We start from the raw sequence: 24,364 nt of genomic DNA, 5'->3' as shown, positions 1-24,364 counted from the left end.
TTCCTGTAAAACTTTTAGTAAAAATGAAATGTATTATCGCGATATCGGAACAAGTCAAAAACAAGTAAAAATCATAATATTTTAGCATTTTGTTATTTAGTATTATCAATACATGGTGCAGTGAACACGTGTTCCAATATATTAGAAGTTTTAAATCGGATTACGAATAATTTCAAAAGATTTTTAATAAATCGGCAATACTAATCTTTCTCTGTCTAGTTTACTTCATTAAACTTATTCATGGCGGTATATAGTGCTGTGATCAAACTTGTGCCCTCGGTTAAATCAGGATTCAAAATTTGAAATACATCGAACAAAGTTGTTTCGCTTAGTTTTAGCTTAGGTTTACTGCCAAACCACAAAGTGATTGGTCCATATGATAGATAGAATAACTCATTCTGATATGTTACTCGTATGTTTCTTATGAGGTGGTCGTGAAACCACAATTAATCCACACGCTTTCCTCAAACTCCGCATCCATGAACATAATTTATTTAACTATTTTTAGTATGCAGTTCTAAGTGCATTTGTTTTGTATTATGTTCACTGTTGCAATTTCATTAATTTATTTTATAAATTATTAACGCCATAAAGAGCTTTTACATTGTTTTACATTTTACTCGATGACAGCAAGAGTTTTTGATGTTTACTTAACAAAAATTAAAAACTTTGGAAACTTACTGATAAAAAATATTGCTAATTTATTAAGGCGATGCACTACGTCATGTAATATTTTAAATTGAGCCGCTATCAATAACAACCCTTACGTAGATAGCGATAAGGTTTAAATTTCCGCTTAACACCATCCGCCTGTTTTGATTTATGCAGGAAAAAAACGTGGCCAAAAAGTGCCTTTTATTTTATTTTGTGGATGTTCAGGCATAAAAATTTTTTTTTCCAATCATTTTATAAATAACTTTATTTGCCACATTATTCAATAAAATCATAACCGAAAATGGGTTCGTAAGTAGGAGATTTTGAACTTTAAAGCAGTTTTCATAGGCCTTTACACTATTTTTTTCTGTGCTTATAAAAAGACTTATCTAAAAAATACTCGATTATTTCAAATGTCAAGATGTATTCTACTCGCAGTATTTAATTAAAGCATCTGAAACATTTCTAGGCGACCAAATTTTCAAACCAAAAACACATGATTTTGCATTACTACGTATGGCATCACCTTAAGAATCTCTTCAATTTTTTCAATTATCCGGGAAAAATGGGATAACAGGCCTTTGAGGCCCCGTAGTAAACGTTCAAATATTGTTTGAAAGGTATTAATGTAAATATGAATGTTAGAGAAAGCGCGCTAATATTAAAAAAAACAATAATAATTGAGCGAAAATGCTGAAAATATTAAAGAAAACACAACACGTTTAAAGTAAAACAAAAATCTCTCGGCAAATGCCTTTTTTCAAGCCTATAAATGTGTATTTAATCGTTTTCGGAGATTACTTTGTGATTTTTTTCTGCCGAAGGAGTTTCATATAATTAACGTTTCGGCATAACAAATGAATAGATATTATCTTAAAAAATAACCTATTTGACTTTAAGAGGAAGCTACAAGCCAAACATGTGTATAATCTTGTCATACCTCATATTGAAGGTAATAAGCATTAAAATCGCTTGACAAACAGAGTCTAGGAACGTTCGATTTCAGGCACAAAACTGGTTTTTATTTATTTTGTGAATGATTTTATAGGAAAGCAAAAAAGTTAATGAATTGAAACTGTCACAGATAATCTTAGCTTTAATACTGTATTTTTTTAAAAGTTGTTCCCTTTATGCGTTCATACATTTCTATTGAAAAAAAAAAATTTTTAGTAGTTTGCATTTATATTTTTAATTGAGTAATTTATATATTTATTTGAATTCTACTCAAGCAAAACGATAGCAAAACCTTCATTTATCTAAAGTATATTTTTTGTATTCGTAATGTACACCAACTTGTTATAAAGATTAATTAAAATCGTGATTTGACATTAAGCTTCGCCTTAAAACTTAAAGAGTTAGCGAGAAACTTGTTATAAATCGGTAAAACTTGTGTATGAATATGTAATAATTAATATATAGGCTTTGTGATAAACATTTAGTAAAATACCAATTAATTGTCACGATGTTGGAACACGTGTTCATAAAAATCTTAATATTATTGTATTTCATCATTTTATATTCTTCTTCTTCTTTATGTGCCGTATCAGGTCCCCCCGACGTTGGCGATCACTCTTGAAAATGTCTCTTTGTCTTGCGCTGCCCGGAATAGCTCCTCCACACTTCTAATGCCGGTCCACTCTCGTATGTTTCGCAGCCAAGACATTTGTCTCCTACCAGGCCCTCTGCGACCCTCTATCTTGCCTTTCAAAATTAACTGGAGCAAGTGATACTTCTCCCCTCGAAGTACATGACCCAGATATGAAATTTTCCTGATTTTTATTAATCTAAGCAGTTCTCTCTCTGCTCTAGCCCGCCTGAGAATTTCTGTGTTGGTGATCATGTCGGTCCATGGTACTTTGAGTATTCTCCGGTGAAGCCACATTTCAAAAGCCTCTAACCTGTTCATGGTATTTACTTTCAAGGTCCATGTTTCACATCCATACAACAAGACCGACCACACATAACATTTTAGCATTCGCTGCCTTAGTTTTAAGCTGATATTATCATTGCAGAAGAGGGATTTCATTTTAATGAACGCAGTTCTTGCTGCTTCAATTCTGCACCTAACCTCTACATCTGGGTCAAGAGTCTCCGTGAGAATACTGCCGAGGTATCTAAATCTTTCGACCTTTTCGACATTGCAACCATTTAACTGTATCACTGATTCAGAGTGATCTAGTCGTCCAAAAGTCATCCATTTTGTTTTATTGACGTTGATTATTAGGCCCAGTTGCTCACCAGCATTATTAACAAGATTTAATAGGTCTTGGAGGTCATCGATACAGTCAGCTAGTAATACAGTATCATCTGCGTATCTTATGTTATTAATGACAACTCCGTTGATCTTAAGGCCCTTCTCAGTATTACTTAGGGCTCTTTTAAAGACATAGTTGGAATAGAGATTAAACAATAGTGGCGACAGGATACAGCCTTGTCGTACTCCACGCTGAATGGCAATTGCATTAGATCTCTCATTCCCATGTCTTATTTCTGCTGTTTGGAACCAAAACAGGTTTTTTATGAAATTCTGGTCTTTGGTGTCAACGTTACAATCCGCAAGCATTTTCATTAGGTCAGCATGTTTTACCCTGTCAAATGCCTTTTCGTAGTCAATAAAACAGGCAAAAACTTCCTTTCTTTGGTCACGACACTTTTGCAATAGTACATCGATAGACAATAATGCCTCACGCGTCCCAAACGCATTTCTGAAGCCAAACTGGGTGTCATCCAAGTCCTGCTCGCACTTATTGCGTATCCTGGCATGTATTATTTTGAGGAATAATTTAAGGACATGACTCATCAGGCTTATTAATCGATAGTCACTGCACTTTTTTTTTTTTTTTTTTTAAAAAGAAAGACAAACATTCCCGGGTTACGAATAACCCAACAATGTTTGAAAATCTCCTACTACCACCACAGAAAGCCGAAAATGTTGCTTGTGTTGTGATGGAGGACTTAGCCAGCCGAGGAATCGAACACTGGGTATTGTTAGGGTATTGTTTTTTAGGCAATGTCACGAAGGTGGATTTTAGCCAATCTTGGGGTATATTCCCTGTGTCGTATATAGAATTAAATAACCTCAACAGGTAGTCAACATTTTCATCATTAAAGAGCTTCAACACCTCAACTGGAATATCGTCTGGTCCGCACGCTTTTCTATTGTCTGAAGTCTTTATCGCATGAAGAATTTCTGATTTTAAAATCGATGGTCCATGCAATTGATCATTGGGAATATTAATGTCAGGTCTAATATCTTTGAATGTATCATGAATATATTTTTCCCATGTTTGTAAAATATCTTTTTCATCCAATATTAATTTATTGGAATCGTCAACTAAACATGATGGAGTAATTCTTCTAGAAGTGCCTGTAATTTCCTTTAATTTTTTGTGAAGTTTGAATGCATTGTGACTACGACTGTACGATTCTAGTTCTTCACACTGTGACTTCATCCATTCTTCTTTGGCTTTTTTAATTTCACGTCTAATCGTTCTTTGTAAGTTTTTATATTGTGTCTCATTATGTTTGTGTTTACGTCTCTCATCCATTAAGTTCAAAATGTGGTCAGTCATCCAATTCTTATAATTTATATTATTAAAACAAAACGCAGATGAATGAACACGTGGTCCGATATTATTACGAAATCACTAAAAGTTTTTCCGAAAGCGGCCGGTTTTCACGTTTTTAACCGGAAAACCAATAATTCAAATAGATATTTAATAAACCCAAATACTCATTTTTATCCGTGTCATTGGTAGGTATAAAGTTGAATTTTAATGTATTTTATATTATAAAAAGACAGAAAAGAAAAAGAAAAAAAATTGAAAGCCATTTTTTTTTATTGTAGACGGCATAAAAATAATAAGTGAATAATAACAAGAATGTAAAAATATATGCAGTCGTTCAATGCTATGCGATGCTCCTAAATAGTAATATAACGCTACATAAAAATATAATTCAAGTATCTCTTGAATACGTGTAAACTTATATTAAAGGTGCATGTGTGTGGTAGTTAGTCCCGAAATTATTGTTGCAGAATAATACATTTTCCTGGTTGCTCGATTTTTTGCTCGAGTAATTCACAACAGTTTAGTTCGGAGTGAATAAATTTAAACAAAAAAAGTATCTAACCAATGCATAGATACTGAAATAAACCTATGTAAAAAACCGTTAAATTTGGTTAAATCAAGACTAAAATATTCCTTTAGACGGAGAAAATATATAATAACGTTTACGGGAATACAGTTCACGGCCTCGACCTCCACGGGTAAACTTAAAAATGCAAACTACGGACACCCCGCAAAGAAAACAATGCCGTGAATATCAAATCCTTCCCTTGCAGCATTCATTTGTGATTTTTCATGAATATTTAACAGATGTAGGCTGTTAATTTATGAAAAGCAGATGGTGGCGAGCATGTGAACCAGAATGGACAAGGGCTTGCCCGCATCCACCCTTCAACCCCTACAAATCCTTTAAAATCCGGATTATCCGAAAAATCCAGATTTTCGGATTTTTCGCAGTCACAATCTGTCAAAATCTATGTTTGTTTTTAATATAAAATCTCTAGAGCTCTCTTCATCTCTCGCACACTAGAGATTGCAATCCGGGTTATTTGAAAATTTATATTTTTTTCATTTTTCGCAAACAAAATTCGTGAAATCATGCGGATTTTTTAATTTCGCGTAGAGCTCTCTCCATCACTCGCATTACCCTTACTAGAGATGGCAATCCGGGTTATCCGAAAATTTCTATTTTTGAATTTTTCAGAATTCAAAAAAATTTCGAAATTCGTAAAATCATCCTGATTTTTTAATTTGCCATCCGAATTATCCGGATTTTCAAATTTAAATAAAATAAACTTAAATAGCAATTTCATAAGAAATAAACGCGTCTAACTGGCTAATAGGTTTACTATACCGTAACCTCATACAACTAGGTTATATTTGAAACACGAGTCTCATTTAGTGAACAGTTTATATACTAAATGCTAGAATATTGATTTGACTATACAGAGTGTCCGGCGGTAAAGCGTTCCAACTTCGGAGGTGATTCTACATGAAATATTATTTTTTCAACATTCTAATGTTTTAAGGTAGTTTAAGTAAACAAGTTTAATATTTGTACGGGAAAATTAATATTCTTCTATGAACATTTTTTTATATAAAAAAATGAACAGGAATTTCTAAAAAAAGTCATTTTTATCTTTTTACTTCTACCATCATATAGAATCACCTCACAAAGTTAGCGCACTTTTCCCCGGACACCCTGTATTGCTATAGTTTCGGAGTAGCCTTTTTCCGCCATATTTGTTTACTTATCAGCAGTTGGCGTTGGTGACGTATTGCACGTAATCTCATTAGCTGCTCACGTTAACATTCTCTACATGTTTCAGAAGCTATAATAAAATATCTAAAAATGGATTGATTTTGGACTATGTTTTATGCATTACGGCACTTATATGTAGACATTTCCAAGATGTGTGTAAGTAAATTTGAACCTAATTTTAAAGTTGTAAACCCAATAACCAAAACTTTACATAACCTATAGATACAAGATTAAGTTATTAAAAATAAGTTTGCTTGTTATTCAGACGGAACAAATTTAAACATAAGAATAAAAATAATATCAATAAACGAATGTAACAAAATTTTATTGCGTTTGAAACAAAATATCTAAGAATCTACACCTACATTTTATAAATGTTGTAAATTATATTATCATGTTTACGAAATGGATAATGCAACATAAATAGAGTATCAGATAAGTGGCACTTGGTTTTTAAATTTCGATTTAACTTTTCCTTAAAATCCGGATTTATTTAATCCGGATTTGATTTTGGCTAAATCCGACAATGCAGCTCTTCCGAAACGGCTCCGGATGTTCAAATCCGACCACTTATACATCCCTCTCTGCCCCTATCACGTACACCACTTAAAACATTTAAAGGCGTGACTTTTACCATATTTTACACGAGTTTTTTAACCCTCGTATTTTGTGATTAAAATTTGTGCACACCCGTTTAAACGTGACATATGGAAGGGAAATCATTCTCACGGCTATCTTGGCCGTGAGTTATTCAATTAGATTTATCAGTTTCTATTTGCACGTACATTATTAGTTTTTAATAGGGTTGTAGCAGAACTTAAAGTGGAGATTGGAATACCTAATCGTAACATGTTAGTTCCTTATAAGAAACTCTTGTGTGATAATTTTTTTCAGCCATTTTTATTAGAGTTGTTGGGCCAATCCATCTTTATTTAGCCTGCAACGTAATTTCCACCCTAGCCATAAAGGTTTGAAACATATGTCAATCCACATCTCTCCAGTAACAGGATACGTTGCCATGTTATGACCGGTTTTTCAGTGTACTCAGAAATATTATCAGTCGGATTGGGTTTTCAGGATTTCTGCAAGGTGACGACCATAAATATATCTTAAGCCGAATTAAATGGCAGTTGAAATACCGGCCATTATTATATTGTTTAATAAAAAAAATATGTTTTTGAAATAAGCTGACAGACAACAAGGTTTTTCTAGTATGTTTGATAATCTATATGACGAAAATGTAGTTGCATATGTCTAGACTTGAAGACTTGAAAACTGATCTCCGTATGAATAAAGAATTTCAGATGACTTCATTATTTCGGCTTTTTTTCTTTATTGTGATATTATTTTTTTAGCGACCTTTTGTAATCTAAAATCTTATTTGCGCTCTCGGAAGCGTCGCTGTAGATATTTTGGTTGCAAAGTAATCAATTGATGAAAAGTCATTCGCTCGTTCTGTAGCTCCTATTTTGGTTAATTAACTTACTTATTTACAACTTTACTAACCCATCTGTGCAGGAGGTCAAAAGAGGGAGTATCGAACAACTATAGATATTTTTTTATATCCACAATGTCTACCAGTGGCGTGCACATAGTTTTTAATCATAGTAGGCAGTATAAAATACAGCGAATTAATTGATGTTAAAATAACCTTACCGCAGAATTTTTTTTTTCTAAGAATGGCTAAGGTGCTGGCTTTGTCCGATGTTGGTTGGGATGACAGCTATATCAAATATCCAAATAACCGATTAATGTTTGCCTATTACAAGTCAATTCTAATTTGTACCGAGAGGCACGGCCTTTTTCGACGCAAACAAGTCTTCCCTTGAATGCGCATTACGCTCTAAGTATTTTTTTAATAGAATAGGTCAATGTTTGAAAATAACATGTGCGTCATTTTGCATACTTAGTTCCTGCTTTTGACACGATGTAATAGGGCGCGCACGCAATTCAACTTGCATGCCTATATGGTATGCACGCTTCTGATATTTACTGTAATGACGCCCCCTACCCCACAAATTTATCATACACATATGAATCGAGATAGTTAGGTTAGGTTAACAAATATAACAAGTCAAGTATAATAGATATATTGTATTGCATAAACTTAAACATTTGGAGCGACCATCGGTAGGCAATCTTCACAAAAGTATACTAGAATAATACATTACATTGGGGGAATTTGATACGTTCTATAACTCAAACTCTGTGAGTTATGGCACCATTTGATTTGAGAGCTGTGGCAGTGCAGGCGCGGAGGTGCCATTTAACACTTTGCGGAACATCTCCAAAGATTATTGGAATATTTGAGCCAGCTATTGGAAAAGCGGAATTGCTTTTGGCGAAATTGGCACCATTCAATTATTAGAATCGGAAAAAGATTTATCTCTGTAATGCGAATATAAAATACATGAGTCATTGGCTATTGATTTTAAATATTACGGAGATACGCAGCGTATTGGGGTAAATTCTAGCTTGCCTTTTACGCGATAAAATTAGATATTAAATTTATTTAACATTTGAAAGATAATCGTTTTTTCAGCTATTGGGCAATGTATTGGTTTTCTTTCAATAATATATTATATTCAAATTTTTTGTATGAGAATTTTGAGATTTATTTTGCTCGTTTCTATATCATTATGATAAGACACAAAGTTATTTTATATACAGGGTGTTAAGAGACGAACCTGATTTACTTTAATCGGTGATTCCTGTGGTTATTTGGAGTAAGAAGTGTAAATGATATTGAATTTTTTTAATCCATTGGTATTGGACAGTTACGACTTTTGAAAGAATTTTTATGTTTTTTTGAAAAAAATGTCACAGGAAAACAAAATTTCACCAACATTTTTTGCTCCAAAATATGTCAGGAATCACTTCATATTACTGATATTTTGCTTGTCGTTTATCTGTCGTTGCTCTTTCATGTTTGATTTTTTATATGTACCTACTATTTATAGTTAATATAATTTTATCTTTTTTCTCTGCATTAATTGATGTTACATCCAAATAATTGCGTAAATTCATAAGTTTAGTTATTTACATGATGAATTCATCTGTCTATCTATCTAACCGTATATAAAGAAAGGGTTCCATGATAACTTAACACAGTGACAATTCAACACACTTTTATAAAGTGATATAAAGTCATTAGAAACGATGAAAAAAAAAATAACCTAACCTATTTAACCCAGTGAATTTCATCACTTTCCATGACTTTATATAACTTTTTAAAGATGTGATGAATTATCATTTTGATGATTTATCCGGTCACCATGTATTGTATTGGTTAAATTCAAATGGTTTGCAGGTGAAAAACTCAAACCGGGTGCTTTTTTGGGTGATCGTCAGACTGTGCAATCATCAAACAAGTTTCCATGGGTTTCCGGAAAATACTTTGTTAAAAATTGCGATGATTTATCCGGCCACCAAAGAAAGGTCTGTGGCGGGCGTCGTGGCTTTGTTTTTTATACAAATCTAAAGATTTATTCCTAGATTGATTCAACTTTGCACCTTTGACCTTCAAAAGAAGAGGAAGATGATTGTCAACACGAGATTTTTGAAAATCATCACATCCATATTTCCAACCCTTAAAGCTGAATTTTGACACTTTTTGCTGTAATTTGCACACTTGACGTTCAAAATAAGGGGAAAATTAACATTTTATTTTTCTTTTTATAAGCAATAATTATTAGCCTGAAACACTCATCCACATTGAAAAATCTCCTGATAAAAGATACATGACGCCAACGGGACTCGAACCCGTGTCCCTTCGATTTCCGGTCGACAGCTCTGACCACTGAGCTATGGCGGCTTATCTCTTATCCGCGAAATAATTCAATATATACTAGTGTTTCATTCAACAATTACTGCTCGTTACATTTTTTTCACCTCAAACAACCAACTTTATTTTTATATGAGAAAGGCATTGTAAGTGCTAACTCTCTCACTAGATGGCGTCGAGACAAATTGTCTACATTTTTTGGTGAAGATACTAGAACTTGTCAAATATTAATTGTTATTTTTTTGGTAAACTAATGTTTAAGACAAGATTTTAATGCATAGCACAAAGGGTATCCATGTGGATGAGTGTTTCAGGCTAATAATTATTGCTTATAAAAATAATTGTTACCCTTTGTGCTATGCATAAAAAATCTTGTCTTAAACATTAGTTTACCAAAAAGCCGCAATGAGTTTATTAACTCCTGGGAGTACAATGCTTTATATAATATACTATATTCTGTATTGTATACTTTTAATTAAAAAAAAATTTAAAAAAAATAATTATTATTATTTTATTTTTCTTTTAAACCGCAAAAGAGTCCTATCTGCTTCCAACCGCCTAGAGCCAGTGAGGCTATGTTATTCCCAATTGGGGTATGTTGTGAGGCTGAAGGTAGTGGAGAGGGAAAGAAGATGGAGAGAGGAAAATAGGAAAGTACCTGGGTATTCAGATCTGGTTACCAAACACTGCCAAAGCCATTTCAACTAACGTTTTAATTATGAATGGTGGTCTTACACCAGGGCTATACTGTAAGTACCTTCCACTCTGAAATGTCCTGCAAATATACTTTATATTATTTTTAAATTAGTAACTTGTGAAATAGCAAAAATTAATCAAATTAAATTTACTTGCACTTGTTCTCTAAATTTGATTTTGAATAAACTCTGCATAAAGCCCGGGAAAGATGTTTTGAGTAGTCGAAATTTTTATCTAATCTTGTCGATCCATTGATTTTCGGTTTGTCTTTAGCTTTCTTGATTTATCTTTGACGTTACAGAATGCTTTGTCCATCGGCTGTCCATCTTCCGATGTGACCCACCCATTGCCATTTGTCTGTTTGGTCTAATTCAATTCCGTCAGTTTTCTTACTTCCTTATCCATCTGTTCTCTTTACGAGCCCTTTGGGATATCTAGCAATGAAATTTCTATATCACACTGCTTTGCTTTCAGTTTATAGACCTGTATTATGCGTCAATAGTTTCATATCTCGTTTTAATTTGAAAGATATTGCGATATTGATTTGATAGATATAATAAATCTCAGGCAAATTTTACGACAGTTTAAGGCGAAATTTATCGTAAGATTGAAATTATATTTTTAACTACAATTCATGCACATATATTCTAGGGATCTTCTCACACGGAGAAAACTTACTGATTAAAAATATTGCTAAATTATTAAAAATCTCTCCTAATTATTCGTATTCCTGTTAGAAACGGGACTGAAGGCCTGTAAATTGAAAGATTTCCTAATAAATTATCAGAAAACACGAATGTGTTATGGCGATGTCGGAACACGTGGTCATAAAAAATTCTAATATTTTTGCATTTCGTCATTATATAATTAATTGAAAAACGCAGCTGCATGAACACGTGTTCCGATATATTATGAATGTAATAAAAGTTTATAAAGAAATGGTTATTATCTTTCAAATCTAAGAATTATTATAAATTCAGTTACGTTATCTCAAAAGTGATTAGGTAGATACTGTAAATCATAAATATAAACTGGGACAATCTTAAACTAATTAATTAGTATTATTAACTATCCAAGGGCACGGTATTTAAAACGGCGTTTCGCATTTTTTAAATTCCAAACATGAATTTTCTGAGAGCCTTCAAAACCCGCGGGATTGCAGTACTCCTGCATGGGTAGGAGTTCTCCTAGATTATAAAACATCAAACTTTTCATCGCGCCGTTGCAGTTGCACAGGAATCTTTAATATTGCTGCACCGCACTCGCTGGAAATTTCTAGCAATTACCAATGGGCCCTGAGGATTCATTATTCATTTGCCGCGTTTATTAAAAAGCATAACGGATAGCGCCGTCGCTCCGTGCGGCGAGGTGTCTAACTAAAAATAATATATCGCTTCCATAAATCACCGCCAGGCGCTGCGGCCCAATGGCCGCCACCTGACAGCTGTATTATCTTTTATCTTACGACAATTTCTCTTCATGAAAATATAGTTCAATGTAGGTCATAATACAAGGATGTTCCGTACCATAGATAGGATCTATAGGAAGATATAAAAAAATTGCGGTTTTATAAAATATATAAAAATTTATCGGTGAAACTGAGAGGAAGTGGTGTCATCCATTTTCCGTAACAATGGGTATCCAACATTTTTTGTTTTTTGTTTTATACCGCACAAAAGTCCTAATTGCTTCCAACCATCTGGAGCCAGTGAGACTATGGCATCTCCAATTGGGGTATGTTGTGAGGCTGAAGGTAGTGAGTTGGGGAAAGAGATGGGGGAGAGGAAGGTGGGGGGAGCGTTGAACGTTTCAATTCTGAATGGTGGTCTTACTTCAGGGCGATACTGAGAGTATCTTCCACCCTCGAACGTGCCGCAAATACACTTTATATTATTTTAAATGAGTAAATCGTGAAATAATACAAATTAATTAAGTAAAATTTACTTGCGCACGCCAGGATTTGAACCTGCGACATCCAGCTTGTTAGTCGAGAGCCTTACCCCTCGACCACGGAGACCGTCTATACTTAAAACTGCGATGAGTAGTAGACCTCATGTCAAAAAATATATGTTTCAATTTTCTTTTGTTTTGTAAATAAAACCATGAATTTGCTCTGAAATCGAAGATTTGTACGTAGTTACTTAAATATCTACCTACTTAACTATTAACCGTATATATTGTTTAACTTTTTTTTTCAAATAAATAATTATACATTTTATCCAAAGTAACGTCACTAACTCAGTGACAATTCCAAATAAACACGACGATTTCTTGTTTCTTAAAATATTTTTTCCTAAGTCATTAAAACGACCACCATCCTTAATCGGAAACGGAAAAGACAAACAAATTTACTGACAGTCAAAAATTATTTTTAAACCATGCAACTAACGCCATACACTATGCGAATGAATTAAAAATCATTTCAATAAATAATTTTAGTTCATTTTTCAATTTCAACAACAGTTTTCCAGATATTTTAAACTTTGAACAAAGTATTTTCCGGAAAGCCATGGAAACTTGCTTGATGAAAGCACAGTTTGACGATACACCCAAAAAAGCACCTGGTGTTGAGTTTTTCACCTGCAAACCATTTGAATTTAACCCTAGAAGCCTTATCTAAGCTTGCGAGGCGTACACACAATCGTAAATTCTATTTCTCTGTCTAACGGTTGAAGTTAGCGCCTCGTGCTCTTTAACCAACCCAGTGGCCGACGGGAGCTCGCCGATGGTACCTGTATCACTAAGGTAAGTCCAGCCATTTTTGGGTTTTTGAGGTATAGTACGCCTGCGAGACGTATGTTTAGGCTTTGTGTAACTTTTAATTAAGATTATGTGTTTTTACTTTCGTTAATTTATGTTTATTTTGGCATTATTTCAGATACCAATATGTCATGGTCTAATATATTAAAAAGAAACGATATTTTGAAAATCTTAGACCAAGAAGATAGTCTTTCTCTGAGAGAATCAGCTCCTGAAGACGAGGACAGCCAGTTTGGACGACATTCAAAGCGAAGATGAGAATTACTATGTAACTGAAGAGGCTTTCCCTTTACAAGAATCTGCTCCCACTGACGAAGCCGACTCAAAATTTCAAAAGCTGACCTAGCATCTGATTCTTCTCATGCTTCGCAATCTGCCAACTCAGGGCGAATTTATCGTGTTCCTGGAAATACTCGTCGCTGTTAGAATGGACGCGGGATTTTTGGTCAACAAATAAAGGTCAATCATCTCACAGAATTTCTTACAGACCAGCTCAAATTACAAATTAAATCTTGTGGGCACTATTCGATCAAATAAGCGGGAAATGCACGAAAAATTGAAAGACTCGAGATCTCGACCTGTTGGCAGTTCTACGTTTTGTTTTGATGGCCCTCTGACACTTCTATTGTACAACCCAAAACCTGCAAATATGGTTTAACTTTTATCTTGTTGTGATGAAAATGCAATAATTAATAATTCAAGTGGCAAACCAGACATGTTTCATTTCTAGAACCAAACAAAAGGAGGAGTAGATTCATTTGATCAAATGTGCGCCTCAATGTCGTGCAGCCGCAAAACTAATAGATGGTAAATGGCTGTTTTCTTTGGCATCTAATCCACTGTTATATTTTATAGGATTTTATTTTTGTACAATACAGTAAAGTACAGTATTTATTAATCGAGGTAAATTGCACGAATTGATGGTACGCGAAAACTTAAAACAAAACTTAAAAGGATTTACATACATATAATTTTTTTTAACAAAAGATCCGTTTCTGCTGTAATTTATGGCCATAATATGATCAAATAAACTCTCGAACAAAAGAGAATTCACTAAACAACTCAGCACAGATTCGGTCAAACCTTGGATTCAGACTTGAAGCTCCGACTTAAAAATATAAGCCAAATTTTCGCAAAACCTACTAATTCAGGTAATAAACTTCCGGCAGGAGAACCAGAGCCCAAAAAACGTGAATACTGCGCTTTTTGTTGCTAAAAAAAAGAAAATGTCAAAATTAGTGTGCTGTAAGTGCAAAAAGTCAGTATTTTCTGAACACAAAGTTGATGTCTGTGTAGATTGCTCTAAAATTATATCTAGTAATTAAAAGCATGATTACTTTTAATGTTTGCCTTAAGAATAAGAAATTAACCTTAAAAAAATAAATGATTATTTAAAAAGTTTATTTTTAAGAAGATGATTTTTTTGTTTGAATATAAGCATAATGTTTTTATTCGTTGTAATAAATACCTGTGATAGTAGTTTTCACTAAAAAAACTGTGTTTTATTATTAATTTACATACCAACCTTAACTTTCCATCGAAAAATAGAGCACAAGTAGGTATATTTTGGCCTACTGGCTGTCATTTACATGTGTACGCCTCTGAGACGTATTTTAAGGCTTTATGTTCCTATAAAATAGATTAGGCTTCTAGGGTTAACCAATACAATACATGGTGACCGGATAAATCATCAAAATGATAATTCATCACATTTTTAAAAAGTTATATAAAGTCATGGAAAGTGATGAAACAAAAACTTTATTAATTGGGTTAAGTAGTTTAGGTTTAATTTTTTTCATCGTTTCTAATGACTTTATATCACATTTTAAAGGTGTGTTGAATTGTCACTGTGTTGAGTTATCATGGAACCATAATTTATTCGTCAACATAAAAGTTCCTCTGTTTTCATAATTCTTACTTTAATTTAATTTCGAGAAAAAAACTTTTAAAACACTCTGTAATAACAAAAACAAGGCTTCTAACCTTGTATAATATATAATATACGAGTATATCACTCAATCAAAAAAAATACCAACATTTAATCTTAATTTTAATATTCCAAAATGCGTTAAAAAATGCTCTTGGCATATGCTCGGAATTGCTCACTGGACTTCGCAATTATCATTTGACTAATAATTATTACGATTTCACCATTTAGATTACCGTCATCCTTTAAACCCCAAAAGCCGTTCTAAGGGACTATAAATTTATGATCCCTTTTCTTAATCGAGTCGGAAGACCATTGCTTCGGCAAGGCTCCTTCATGCGTCCCTATCTTGCGGCGCTTCGTTGGGCTCGCTCCATTACAGGATCATCTCTCATCGCATCTGTTTTATCCAGCATTATCTGGGGTACCTACCTAACCAATTTGATGACCTTTCTATGGAATCTCCAGAAATCTTTCTCTTAATAATAGCAGGAAACTAATAGATTTCGAAAGTTAATGCATGACAGTTATTATAAAAATACTTAGTTCAATGGACTTTTAATTTACAAAATTGGAACTTTATTATGAATCATATCACACATACTATAAAGTAGGTACAAAAATGTGTATTTACTATATTTTTTAAAGTTTCTCAGATGCAGAAATATGTCATAAATTTTCAAATTTATTAACATTCGAACGGTTAACAAAGAATATAATTTAATTATTGAAGACAATATAAGCGATTCCTAAACGAAAATTTGAAACCGAAAACTCAGAAAAAGATACAGTCATATCTAGGACTCCAACCTAGGACCCTTGCCTTGCCGGGGCACCGCTCTACCAACTGAGCTAATGGGACTCTATCTCCTTCAATCATATTTAACTGTATCATACTTCGAATAAGAACTAGCAACATTTTCTTCATTTTTTCTCACAGCACATTTTTTTATTGGCAGTTATCTTTAAGGCGCTGCTCTACGTCGCGTAATATTTTTAATTGAGCCGCTAACAATAACAACCCTTACGTAGATGGCGATAAGGTTTAAATTTCCGCTTAACATTATCCGCCTGTTTTGATTTATGCATGAAAAAAACATGGCCAAAAAGTGCCTTTTATTTTATTTTGTGGATGTTCAGGCATAATTTTTTTTTTTTTTCGATCATTTTATATATAACTTAATTTTCTACATTATACAATAAAATCATAACCGAAAATGGGTTCGTAAGTAGGAGATTTTGAACTTTAAAGCAGTTTTCATAGGCCTATACATTATTTTTTTCTGGGCTTATAAAAAGACTAAAAAATACTCGATTATTTCAAAGGCCAAGATGTATTCTATTCGCAGTATTTAATTAAAGCATCTGAAACATTTCTAGACGACCAAATTTTCAAACCAAAAACACATGATTTTGCATTACTACGTATGGCATCGCCTTAAATATGATCGCAAGGTTCAACCTGAACTAAATGCAATCTAGACAGTGTCTTTAAATAAATAAAATTTGTTTATTTTTTCGGAATAACTTTATTGAGTAAAACCGCAAATTGTAATATTTAATTATTGAAAACCACATTAGCGATTTCTAAACGAAAATCTGAAACGGAAAAATCAGAAAAGGATACGGTCACATCTAGTCCTAGATGTGACCGTATCCTTTTCTGTTTCAGATTTTCGTTTAGAAATCGCTAATATTGTTTTCAATAATTAAATATATCTTGTTTTTATTTTAATGTGCGAAATCTATTGACTTTTTCTGCAAGTCTAGGATGAATATTTTATTTTTGGAATAACTTAGGACGGGTTGTTTCGAAGAATTTGAACAATTCATCAAATTTCAACATTCATTTTCAAGTTCTGTGAAAGATTTTTCAAGTTCTGTTTTTATTTCAGTTTTGTCAAGCAACTAGCCTACAATGATATAGTAACAGAACTTGAATAAGACTTTCACAGAACCCGAAAATGAACGTTGAAATTTGATGAATTGTTCAAATTCTCCGAAACAACCCGTCCTTAGTAAAACCTCAAATCCTAATATTTACAATAAAAAATTTTAATATTTTCTTAATTAACATTATTCTTTTTGAAAAGCATTGATCCAGAGGCAATTTTTATATAAATACTTCATCAGCTTCATAAATCCTGGAATTATATCATCATTTTTCATAATAATAAATGTCGAAAGAAAAATTTATGATAGTGTCAGAAATTCTTAAATTATTGAAATACGAGATCGATAAATAATTTTAATGTAGTTTTTATTCAGAAAATGTACTTACGTACTTGCGCACGTCGGGATTTGAACCCACGGATTTTTAATTGAATAAATTTTAATTAAATTTGTTAATTGTTTCCTTTTTAAATATTATTCTTAGTGTATTTACAGCAGTTCGATTAGAATAAATAATTAATTCATAGAATAAATACACCCGGCGAATCAGCAGAGAATGCGGCAAAATGATAACTATTCTCTTGTCAAATCGTCAATCATAAACGCCCCTATATAATCCCGGACCAGGTGAGGAAAAACCAGCTCAACTTTAATGAGGAAAGTTTCCTTTAAATAATTGGCCGCCATAGGTAGGTACTACACTTTATTTTATATTAGAAAACTATTTGGCAACACTCGCGATGATGTAAGCCGGTGGATTAATACTTGGCTGGATTAACGATAAGTTATATAAATCCGAAAAAGGAAGATAAAATAAGTTTCTGTGCAGAAGTTGTACAGATTCATAAACCTTTATGTACAGGCGGCCAAAATATAAATTAATGAACCTTTTTTGCACGTTTCGCCCTAATATATGATATGCAGTATAATGTTATGGACATGCTGTACTCAGTGACGTGTTATATATCGTGACCAGAGATAGGCTGTGTATAGATTTTCAATACTGAATTGTGAATTAAATATTTGAAATGACCTATTTTTCTTATTAAGAATCGATTACTTTTTTATTAGACCATGTATTAAATCATTTGTATTAACGAACTTTTTTATTAGTAACTTCAAACAGTTTTGCTTGGGCCAAGCTTAACCAGGAGAATTTTAATGACTGAATAATAAGCTAGAGAAAGGCAGTCATACTATAAAAACAGATTCGTATTAAAAACACAAAATTATTAAAAAGAAACGACAATTTAGGGGTAATATCATGTTTGGGAGTGAGACAATACTCCATAAAATGTAATCACAAGAAAATAGTACCTACCTATATTCGGCTCCATGATAACTCAAAACAATGACAATTCAGCACACCTTTAAAAAGTGATATAAAGTAATTAAAAACCTAACCTAAACTACGTTAACAACCCACACTGTTAATCCAGTTTTTGTTTCATCAGTTTTCATGACTTTACATCACTTTTTAAAAGTGTGTTGAATTGTCATTTGGATGAGTTGTCCGGTCACCCCCTGAATACGATATATATATATTTTTTATACCAATTGCATAAAAGTTAAAGAGCGTACAAGATCCTTGCCAAATCTATTGAAAAAATACATGTTTTTTGGTAAGCACAGCTTTTATGGAATGCACACCGCTGGCTATACTAGTATGTACATTTCACATAGCAATCTTTTTAGGGTGAATTGCCTAATACAAAAAAAAAATTACAGATTGTTCCTCCAATATACACTCGCTTACGTGTAATTTAAGCGACCTCGCTTAGCAACTCATTTATTTAATAAATATTTGTAAGTGACAGTCAGTCAACCTTTGGTCAACCTACAAATCAATCATTTTCTTTAAAAAAAATTAATAGCCGTTAGATTTATGGCTCAACTTCCTTTAATCTAAGCACAAGTCTTTAATAAGTGGTTTATCCAATGTGAACATCAAACTCGACCACCGAGCTATTAACCACCCCACACTATCTCAGGTTATTTACTACAACCCTCAAGCCTCGGAAAGGACATTACTAGCCCAAACATCGTATTCCATTAGAACCTCTGAAAGACAGATCTGACCGGCGTGTCCACAGATTACAAAAGTATTTTTTTATCTATCTTTATTATTTGTATAATGTTAATGTTGAAAAGAGACACAAACATTCTTATCAATTTGTCTCAAAATATTTAGACGTACTTGATAGCATGAAAGAAAATTGCTAAATTCAAAGTTTTTAACGTTGATGATGAAAATTAAAAAAAATTTATGTTTTTTTATTGAATAAGGCATGAAAATTGAAGTGACAGTTTTCTTATTAATTTTCTGCACAAAGGGAATGTGTTCTCTAAATATGGAATTTTTTCAAAATTATGTTTCGAGTCAAAATGCTTTCTAAACATTTTCATGTTTTATATCAAAATAAAATTATTTAGAAATATCAATGTTTATTTCAAACACAAATCTCATAGATAATTTTATCTTGTTTCTAAAATGGCATTTCTTTTTACGACAACCTTAAAAATAAGAAATACAGAGGGCTTTTAAAATACCTCGGAAGCATTCCAAAATTCCTTGCAATTTCAGCGTGTCGTTGGGATTTGAAGGTAAAAATATTTTAAAGCCTGAAGGGTTAACTACCCGGTTTTTCCAGAGTTCAACAATTTTCAATAAATTTTCAGAAAGTTTTAATTAATTTTATTTTTTTGAATTTCAGGCAAGTTAATGAAAAAATATGGAGCCAACAATGTGATGTTTAATGTTAAGGACGGGTTGTTTCGCGGAATTTGAACTATTCATAAAATTACTAAAAACAACTAAGTTGTTTTATAATATCATTACTAGCCAGTTGTTTCACAACACTGAAAAGATGAAATAACTTGAAAAGAACCTTCACAAAACTTGAAAATCAACTTTGAAATTTGATGAATTGTTAAAATTCTGTGAAACAACCCGTTCTAAGTGTATCTTAGGAGTTAATTGAAATGATCTAACGAGCAGGAAGTAGTTACAGTAAAGAAGCTCAGATTTAGCGCTTCAAATTTTCTATGATATTTTTTCTTTGATTCTTTGATTTATATCTGTCACATGAGAACAGGTCGTTTTTACGACTCGTTCTGGAGTTCGAACAATTAGCTGGCTTCTGTGTTTCCTTCCTCCTGTAACATGAGTCTCTTCAAGACCCATGTTCACTCCCTCCTCTCCTCATATTTACCCTCCACACAACATTCCCACATAAGACGATGACACAAGCCTCGAGGTAAATTATTTTCCTCAAGGGCCTCCTGTGTGGACTTAATATTAAAAAATAAATAAAAATGTAGTCACTAGATTTTTTATCCGATCGGAAAAAACGACGTCATTCTCGTCTCACCTTGAATTTATTTTTAACTGTGAATCAATAATAAAAATTGCCGAATTTTAATTAGTGAAGTTTGACTTGCTAATTAAAATTTAATACTATTGTAAATGTTGTTCGCACTTTAACATCGACTCCGTGGCGCAACGGTAGCGCGTCTGACTCCAGATCAGAAGGTTGCGTGTTCAAATCACGTCGGGGTCAGGGATCATTTTTTTTTTCACGAAACGTATAATTTTTTTCATTTTTTCCTTTGTTTGTATCGTGATTGAGTGAAGATGGGTAGTGACCCTGCCGTTACAAATATTATTTTATTTAATTTAATCTGCCCTGATTATGGACACCAATGCTGTCCTAAACGTGTTTTTTTTAATTTTATATGCTCAGTAATATTATTATATTAATTTATATCATGTATCAGCTGTTTCGCCTTCTGATGGCGTGATAAAACTGTCCATTCTGAAGTTCGAACAGTTTTTTGAATAATTTATTAGTAATTATGTTTATTAATTACAAAGCAGAACTTGTTTTATAAATAAATTGTTTTTTTATAAGTTAAATAATAATACTATTTATGTTAAAAATGGAGTTGTACAAATTAAACTAGACAACAAAGCATAAACAAGTAAAAAAATGACAAGCCAGAATAATATTAAGAAACATTATTTCTTTGCCAAGTGAATGCTATTGTGTTTGTAAAACTATTGAATTGGCCATGGTATATATTATTCGGTGACCGAATAAATCATCACATCTTTAAAAAGTTATATAAGTCATGGAAAGTGATGAAACAAAATTTTATTAACTGGGTTAAGTAGGTTACGTTAGGTTAAGTTGGGTAAAAAAAGATCATCCTTTCTAATGACTTTATATCACTTTTTAAAAGTGTTTTGAATTGTCACTGTGTTGAGTTATCATGGAACCATATTATTCTCCTAAAATATATTCATCTGCCTCAAGTGTGTGTATTTTGAAGAGTTAATTACAGTAAAACTTATTTTAATTAAACTAAACACAAAATGAGACATTCCTAACTCATACTGTCATAAATCCCAAAGTTGCCAGGGTTAAATTATAATTCCTTGGAACGGGTCCTTTTGAGCCGATTCCATTCTTATTTAAGAAAACAGGCCTCGTGTATTTCGTTTTTATGAAAGTTTAACTGAAAAAGTTACAAGTTCGTTTAACGGAAGTGCTTCCCAAGGAAGAGCAACTGAAAGAAAAACAGGAATTGAGTAACAAAAATAACTACCCAAAGGTTGACGTAAATTGCGAAGCCTTTTGACTTGAGAAATAAACAAATGTTTTAACTCACATAAAAGAGGTGATTAAATTAAATGTATCAACTCGAAAGAAGGAAGAGATTAATTAATTGGACGTTCCCTAAATTAAATTACTTGCCTTCAATCTAAATCTCTTGAATTATATGCTTAGCTTTTCCAGAAGTATCGTTTTCCAGAAACTAAATTTGTTTCAAATTCAAAGTTTTGTCTTTATACCTTTACCTATTTGTTGAGAAATAATTTGATGATAATTGTTTTTGTTTTTCAAACAAAAGGTGATTGATTCTCTGCAATTTGTTTAATTTGGGAAATTTTAATTCGTTCGAAAGCTTTAACATAAAACGGCTCGTTTAGATACAAAGCATTTTTTTCTTATCTTATTGCATGGAATCCAGAATACATAAGTAAAACATTTCTTCAAAAAAATACCAGAAGAAATTCGAAGCATTAATGATAAAAAAACAAATATTGAACTCTATTAAAAAATATTTTAGGAAAATCATTAGCAAAAAAACGGTTTCCCTTAGTTTCACTTGAAAATCTCACAAATTATCCAACAATACTCTATTTACCCCACAGACATAGGAATTAATAGAAGAGAAGATAATGGCGAGGGGTAAAATCAACTGTTGAAGAACGAAGGGGGTAAAGCTGACAGTGATTCGTTAATAAATCAATCTGACAGTAAATAGGCATCTCGCATTATAATATCACCATTTACTTCTTAAAAGTAAAATCTGCTTTTGAATGAATAGACATTTTTACATGGGAGCGCAAATTACTCGCCACGTTATGAACAAATTTGTCCAAATTCGGCAAAAAATTTCTTCTATTTTCAGAGTCGAATATTTCGTTTTAAGTATTTAGTTAAGACACTTTTATAAATGTTCATAATTTACTTCCCAGCAACCAACCAGCTTTGTGTTTCGCGTCCAGACGTTTCTCGATGTGATAGTATATGTTTCTACAGCTGATCCATATTATACGATGTGAATGTGCTTAAAATAAAGTAAAATAATGCTTATATATGGAATGTAATACGACAATTGGGTTTATTCTCTTTTTCACATCTATTTTTACAAGTTTTCATAGCACAAGTCAACATTTTGCCGTGTTAGTTCGTAAAATGAACCGATGATGCCTCGACCATAGTTCGCACACGAATGATGACGTCACGTTTTCTGGAATACGAGTGCTGAAGACATCTGGGTGACTATTTCGATTGAGAATTTCAAAAATATTCATTTATGTTGTGTTTATATACCACCAGGAGTCAATCACTCTCAAAGCATAAATGAATTCATGGATAAATTATGTGCACTTCGAGAACTTTACCACGACGATCACTTCGTCATATAGGGTGATTTCAATTTACCACTAATTAACTGGTCTATTGGTAACGGTAACAGTATGCAAATTATGAATGGTTATCAATCTGAAATTATTTCCAAACTATCAGACACCCTTTCTTTTACTGATCTCTCTCAATACTGCACCTTCCCGAATAATAATCGTAGATTCCTAGACCTTGTTTTTAGTTCGTTCCCTGTTAATGTGTCTAATACTGATGATTATCTCATACCTGGATGTAAACATCATAAAACCATTATTTTCGACATCAATATAGCTCTGGAAACCCCTATGGTGGACAACAAAAGGACAATCTATCTCTTCAGGAATACTAATTTTGAAACGATCAATAACATCCTCAATAATATTGATTGGGATGCAGAATTTTTAAACCTATCAACTAATAATGCCATTGACCGTTTTTATGTTATTTTAAATGAAATTATTCGTTTGAACGTCCCATCAAAGGAAGTTCATATTAACAACTCTTATCCTTATTGGTTTAATCCAGCCCTGATAAAACTCACTAAAGAAAAATATAAAGTGTTCAAAATGTGGAAAAAGTGGTCAAATCCTTTGGACTACCGTGAATTTTGTGTTCTTCGATCAAGGCAAAAGAAAATGTCTAGGGAATGTCTTAAACAATTTATAATAAACGCCGAACTTAATATATCCCGTGACCCGAAACATTTCTGGACCTATATTAAAGGAAAGAGAAATAATTCTGGTTTACCGCATATTATGAAATTGGGTGACATAACTGCCGTGAATCCTTTCGCAATATGCAACCTGTTCTCACAAAACTTCGTCTCAACTTTTAATCACAAAACTGTTTCCGATGTTCATTCTACCAATTATCACGTAGACAATCAAGTTAACATATCTTCGGTATCAGTTTCCAAAGAAAAAATAGAAAAAATAATTGATACTATCTCTTGCTCATTGGGTGCAGGTAGCGATAAAATTCCGGCATTCTTTATCAAAATGTGTAGCAAGGTAATCTCGAAGCCCCTATTATTGCTCTTTCAATCCTCATTGAAAGAAGGTGTCTTTCCGGATCGCTGGAAGTATGCTCATATTACACCAGTATTTAAGTCTGGGGCGAAAAATGAAGTCCGTAACTGTCGTCCTATATCTAAATTACCGATATTCAGTAAGATATTTGAAAAAATTGTTCATGAACAACTGTATGACTGTGTCCAGTCTGTAATAATTGCTAACCAACATGGATTCATGAAAAAAAGATCAGTTGTCTCTAATCTTGCAATTTTCACTGAAAATACTTCAAAATATATGGATGATCAAATCCAAGTTGACGTAATCTATACAGACT

The 24,364-nt window shown here is 32.7% G+C and overlaps 1 protein-coding gene and 1 non-coding gene across 2 annotated transcripts in view; one reads left to right on the top strand and one right to left on the bottom strand.

Moving 5' to 3' along the window:
• Dscam4 (Down syndrome cell adhesion molecule 4) overlaps positions 1–24,364 on the bottom strand; it is a 747,456-nt gene that overhangs the window by 712,218 nt on the left and 10,874 nt on the right. The gene's annotated exons all lie outside the window — the stretch shown is intronic.
• TRNAW-CCA (transfer RNA tryptophan (anticodon CCA)) lies at positions 20,531–20,602 on the top strand. Its single transcript has one exon. It is a non-coding gene; the product is annotated as a tRNA-Trp (tRNA).

Source organism: Hesperophylax consimilis, chromosome 13 (assembly GCF_061612785.1).
Source record: "Hesperophylax consimilis isolate HC1 chromosome 13, BYU_Hcon_1.0, whole genome shotgun sequence".
Taxonomy (NCBI): Eukaryota; Metazoa; Arthropoda; class Insecta; order Trichoptera; family Limnephilidae; genus Hesperophylax; species Hesperophylax consimilis.
The sequence above is the reverse complement of the archived record's forward strand: the minus strand, read 5'-3'. Positions and strand labels throughout refer to the sequence as shown.